Below are 6,057 nucleotides of genomic sequence, written 5' to 3'. Positions count from 1 at the left end.
ACTCTAAAAAGGACAATAGTTGTGGGCTGTGCTTCATTTTTACTTGTCTTAAAGAGATCCTTTCGCCACCTCCTTCAGTTCTTAGTATCGGTTAATAGTCACCACACTACTGATTCTCACACAGTTGTAGTTATTTTTTCTAGTGTCCACGGTTCCCAAGCAATCAGGGCCGATAGTCTTGGTGCCTGATGCTAACTAGACTCCCTAAGTCAAGTGGGTGGTGTAAGGCAGGAGCGGGTAAGGGGCGTGACTCAAAGATCAAATCAGAGCCAGCCAGGTTAAGAGCTCTGAATCAGTCTCCATTGTCTGCTCAAGCCTTAGGCTAAGTTCACACCGAGTTTTTTTTTGGTCAGGAAACTGACTCAAATTCCTCCTCCAAAAAAAAACAAAACACCTCACCTTATGAATAGAGATGAGCGAACACTGTTCGGATCAGCCGATCCGAACAGCACGCTCCCATAGAAATGAATGGAAGCACCTGTGACACCGGCAAAGTCAGCGTCACAAGTGCTTCCATTCATTTCTATGGGTGCGTGCTGTTCGGATCGGCTGATCCGAACAGTGTTTGCTCATCTCTACTTATGAAGCGTTTTTAGGAGGAGGCATTTGAGTCCGTTTCCTGACCAAAAAACTCAGTGTGAACGCAGCCTTACACCATCCACTTAACATTAGGGAGTCTAGTTGGCATCATTCACCAAGACTAACTGCACTGATTGCTCAGGACCTGGTGTAGACTTTGGCCAAGGAATATGAGGATACTCCGGATTCAGAACGGGATATGAAGACCGATGTACAAATATAATGGGGAGGATTTATCAAGATAAGTGTTTAGTATGCTAATCTTGATCATTCCTGCACTGTCAGAGCATGCACACCTCTTATGACTAGACACAACTGATCATTAATCACGTGCACGCTCCCTCCTCCCAGCCATGTGCCTGCACTTAAACCTGTACCAGATCATCGCCGGAGTAGAGTTCAGGTATTATGCCTTTAAACCAGCATCAATCATCATAAATCTGACAGGCAAGAGCAACATGAAAGACTAAATATTGCAAGTCAAAGTTTTGAGCCAAAAATTAAAAATAGGGGATGATTAAAAGTTTCAATTTTTTTTATAATGTAATTATTAGACTATAGGGGTTCTTGAACCCTGCAATGTCTAATCACTAATGCATTGCAATATACAATATACTAGCACTTCTATTACAAGCTGCATAGAGCAAAGACCCGGTGACTGTCAGCCACTCAGGAGCTGAAATAGTACGTGAATCTCAGGAAGGGGTTGAGGTCAAATTTACCGAACTCAATATCATCTTAATTGGCCAAGTTACATAACATAGGCCCTCTTCTTTATTATCGCCTTAACAATTCTTGCACCCATTGATCTTGAGTTTTTGGATGGTTTCTGCTTGAATTTCTTTGAAATGTCAGAATCGCCTCCTAGAGCTGCTGTTTTGATGTGAACTTTCTCCAACCTATATAGATCTTTTGCTTGAGGATACCTCCAAAGGTTCTAAATAGTGTTAGTCGGGGAGGATGGTGGCCATTCGGAGTTTTGTTTTTTGTCTATTTTTGCTACAGCAGGCAGTTGACAATGGTCCACCAGAAACTATGTATTTTGCAGAAGTCATTTTCACACCTACAGGGGCCTATCAGTTCTAGCCCTATGATTCCAGCCCAAAACATGATTGTCACCTCCTTGTTGGGATACGGTGGCCATCCACTACTCTATCCATCTTGGCCGTCCAGGGTTACTCAGTACTCATCCGTAAACAAGACTGTCTTAAAATTAGTCTTCACTTATGTCTGGGCTCCTTGCAACAGTTTCTGTTTGTGAGCACTGTTTCTATGGACCTAGCAGAAGTCACCTGCTTTAGGCCGGCCATGATTGAACGGTATAGCTGACATACAGTTGTCATCCATGTGCCGGCTGTGCTTCTGCGGCCCCATTCATTTTATAAATAGGAGCTGCGGAAGCATGGCTGCAAACCGGACAGCAGTAGGACCTGTTCTGAGTTTTGAAGCCCAGATAGCCCGAACACAACCATTTAATTCACAGCTTGTGTTTGGGTCAGTGTGTCATTCAGGGAAAAAACTCCACACCATGGTTGTCTGCAAGGTGCCTTAGGGTAAGTGCTCGTATAAGCGACTCATTGCAAAAAAAAAAAAAGTCCCACCAGCGTTTTTATAGGAATAATTGCCATGATGCGATTTACAAAAATATGTGTTTTTGAAATCGCAGCATTTCCACTGCTATTTTTCGGGAGTAAATGGAGGCAGATCACTAAGACAGCGGTTGTCTACAGACCCCATAGACTGTAATGGGACAGGACTTTTCTTTTGCTGATTTTCTGCAGCGGAGTACATGTGATCCTAGCTGAAGAGAGTATAGATGGCCAAGAGTCATCATGCCAACCTGTGAGCAGGACTGTAATCTAAGGCCCTACGTTGTGAAACAGATTTTGTTGCGGTTTTTTTAGCCAAAGCCAACAATGGCTACCAAAGGGATGGGAAAGGTTCTCCCTTTTGCTCAATCCACTCCTGGCTTTGACTCAAAAAAACGCAACAAAATCTGCAACAACAAAAAAAGCTGCGTTTCCGCAACGTGGAGCTTTACCTTAAACCAATGATGAAGACATGTAGCTGTATCTGGCAAATAGAGCCAGAAAAAAAACGTATTGAGTAAAACGCTTCGGCTACATGTCTTAACGTGATCCTTGAGATGGGAATATCCCTTTAATGAGAATTGCCTTTGCTATGAGACTGTAAACCAGTCAATGTATAACAATTCACAACAGAAGAAAAGACTTTAAAAAAATTTAAAATTTTTAATTTTACATTTTCTTTTTATAATTCATTTGTAAGAACCATTAACTCCAAAATAGACAAAAAGTAATAAATACAAGTCAAACCTTTCACATCACGCAAAACCCTGACCTGAGTCATCTACAGCTCAGAAGTGATCGGAACCGTAGTTAAAAAGATCTAGTCCCGACATGTTATTTCATGTGCTCTGTATTCTGCCCTTTGTGTGTTCTTCTTCCTGGGTCAGAGGAGTAAGGTGTCTCCTTAGGGAGAGACAGTGCAGGGACTTATTAGACCATGCATGCCTTGCTAAGAATTCTATGTAAGGACCGTGCAAAGAAACAGTCCAAGATGGAAAACAGGAGTTTGCTCTAGAGCCACCTTTTGGAAGGTAGTGCCATATCGGTCAATGCATGGGGGTGTTTTTTACAAAAATAAAAAAAGGCCAAAAAACAGCATAATCCAGGAATTATAGTTACCGTATATACTCGAGTATAAGCCGAGTTTTTCAGCACAGTTTTTGTGCTGAAAAAGTGCTCCTCGGCTTATATTCAGATCATTACGGTAATTTTCTGCTAGCAGGCCAGGCTAGCAGACTCCACCACCCCCCCACCGCTCCATCACACGCCGGGTGACATAGCCACGTAAACTCAGGCCCGCACCCGGCATGTCTGCTTCCTGCCCTGCTAGCAGAAGTACCGTAAGTACTTCTGCAGATTTTAATGTACAGCATCGCCGCGCTCCTGGCAGGAGCGTGGTGATGCTGTGGGCCCCGGCACCCGCCGCGGTGTCTGGATGCCGGGTCCGGATGCCGGGCTGTAAACGTAACCGCTCTGCAGAGCGGTCGCCATAGAAACCAGCACCTCCGCTGTAACGCTTACAACAGAGATGCTGAAGCTTATGCCTGCGATCTCTGATTGTAGGCATAAGCTGTGGCATCTCTGCTGTAAGCGTTACAGCAGAGGTGCCCTCCGGAGATGTCCTCCCCCCCTCCTAGTTCAAAATTAGCCCCCGGGGCCGGTCCCCACCGGCCCCATACCTTTAAAGTTGCAGGCCGGCTCCTGCGCAGCGAGCTCGCAGTAGCCGACCTGTTCCGACGACAGCCGGGAGCCTAATGAAGGCTCCCAGGCCTGTCATCGCTATATTACTATTACGGCTGGTCTATGATCAGCCGTAATAGTAATGTAGAGAATCTCCCATAGACGGCAATACACTTGTATTGCCGTCTATGGAACTTGCAATCAAATGACTGCAGGTTCAAGTCCCTCAGGGGGGCTAAAAAAAAGTTTAAAAAAAAATATAATAAAAAATAAAATAAATAAAAGTTCACAGCGGGTTCACACCAGCACCTGATCTCAGTTATGCAGGTTTCCGTTTTCTGTCAGCAGAAGACAGAAACCGACATTCAGTGTCTGTGGGTGAGCCGTCTTCTGCTGCCCATGGCGAAACCGTTTTGTTTTTTACTGGACACAAAGTCCTGCATGTCCAACTAAAAAAAAACAAAAACCGGTTTCAATGCGGAGAAGACGCTCACCGGCGGACACTTTTCAAACCCATGAATGTTTCTCAGGCAGGAAACGGAAACCTGCATAACTGAGATTGGGCGCTGGTGTGAACCTGCCCTCAAAGTAGAAAATGACTGTGAAACACAAACACATTAGGTATCCCTGTGTCTGACAGTGCCCGGTCTACTGAATATAGCGTATCTGCAGTGCTTCTATTCCGTCAGGAAGAGGTTAATAGGAGCACTGCAGATACCCTATATTCAGCCAGGCTGAATTCCAAGTGGGGGTAAAAAACCTAGTCCTCAAGCTCAGGGAAGGGGCAGACAGACAACCAAAACACCCCCTCCCCTTTCCCAGCACTTACTGCACCCAAGAACTCGGCCATTTTAATTTTTGAAATTTTCCAGTAGCTGCTGCATTTCCCCCTAGGCTTATACTCGAGTCAATAAGTTTTCCCATTTTTTTGTGGTAAAATTAGGGGGGTCGGCTTATATTCGGGTCGGCTTATACTCGAGTATATACGGTAAGTCAGAAAAAAATAAAACAAATTGTAAAACTCTGCAAAATCTTTTTTTCAGATAGGGGATTGACATGCTGCAGTTTCCAAAACTATAACGGCCCGCTGCAAGTCTTTATTCACAATATATGGCGTTTGGAGGGATGCTGCATTTACACCACGTGTATCCCCAGCCTTAACATTTTTATGATCCCTCTATGGGACATTTGTCAGCTGCCATTTTGCAAACTTTTTTTTTTTTTAAATTAAGAATGTCCTACAATTTAGGACTACAACTCTTATACAGTCTTGTGTGTCTTCATTGAAACAGACCTGTATTATACTGTCACCTGTTCCTTGTCTAAAGTCTGAGAGCAGAGTGTGAACTAACACAAAATGGAAGAAATACTTAAAGGGGTTGTCCAGTTATGTTTACCTTTCGTGGATAAAAATCAGTCCCTGGGTCATGTGATGTACAGTCTATGGTCATGTGATGTAGACACAGGGGCACAGCTCATTATAGTCACAGAACAGAAATCAAACCTCGGTCTAGTAACTAGCTGTGCACCTGTGTGTACATCACATGACCACCGTCTGATTTTTATCCACTGGAGTAAGCAGAATGAATGACAGCAAGCAGAGATCTAGAAAACCGTGAGGAATTGATACAGAAAGTATATTGGAAAATTGTACAACTTTTTATTACATAAACAATAACCTTTATTTCCTCAGTGGACAACCTCTTTAAGTTTACAAAATTATACATCCCTTTTATGGTTATATATTAGTGCATGGCGGCCTTCATATGGCCACATCAGGGCAAATGATAACCAAGTGCTACAGCCTCAGAGAGCCTGAATCCTATCGAAGCTGGCTGGGACGAGTAATGGTATAAGAGCAGAGCACCAACCATATCTCATCTCACACAAGATGCTGAGAGACTGAATAATGCTCCTGACATGTCTAAATAGGGCAGGCACTTTATATACCATGTTATACAACTGCATAAACAAAGTTCGGGGGCCCTAAACCACTAGCATGTGCTGCTGCTGGGGTTTAGGGACCAGGCCATTGCTCTATTTAGGAGCCTAAGGATTCATTTTCCAGGCTCCTCTCCAGCAGCTCCTGACACCTATCTGTGAGGTGACATACCCCCCGCCTTCACTGAGGCAGAGCTCCTCCTTAATAGAGAAATACAGTAATATTCCTGCATTCAGGTAGCCAGAATACATCCATAATGACCTGAAT

This window comes from Leptodactylus fuscus, chromosome 1 (genome assembly GCF_031893055.1).
Source record: "Leptodactylus fuscus isolate aLepFus1 chromosome 1, aLepFus1.hap2, whole genome shotgun sequence".
Lineage (NCBI taxonomy): Eukaryota > Metazoa > Chordata > Amphibia > Anura > Leptodactylidae > Leptodactylus > Leptodactylus fuscus.
Note: the sequence above shows the minus strand (reverse complement) of the source record.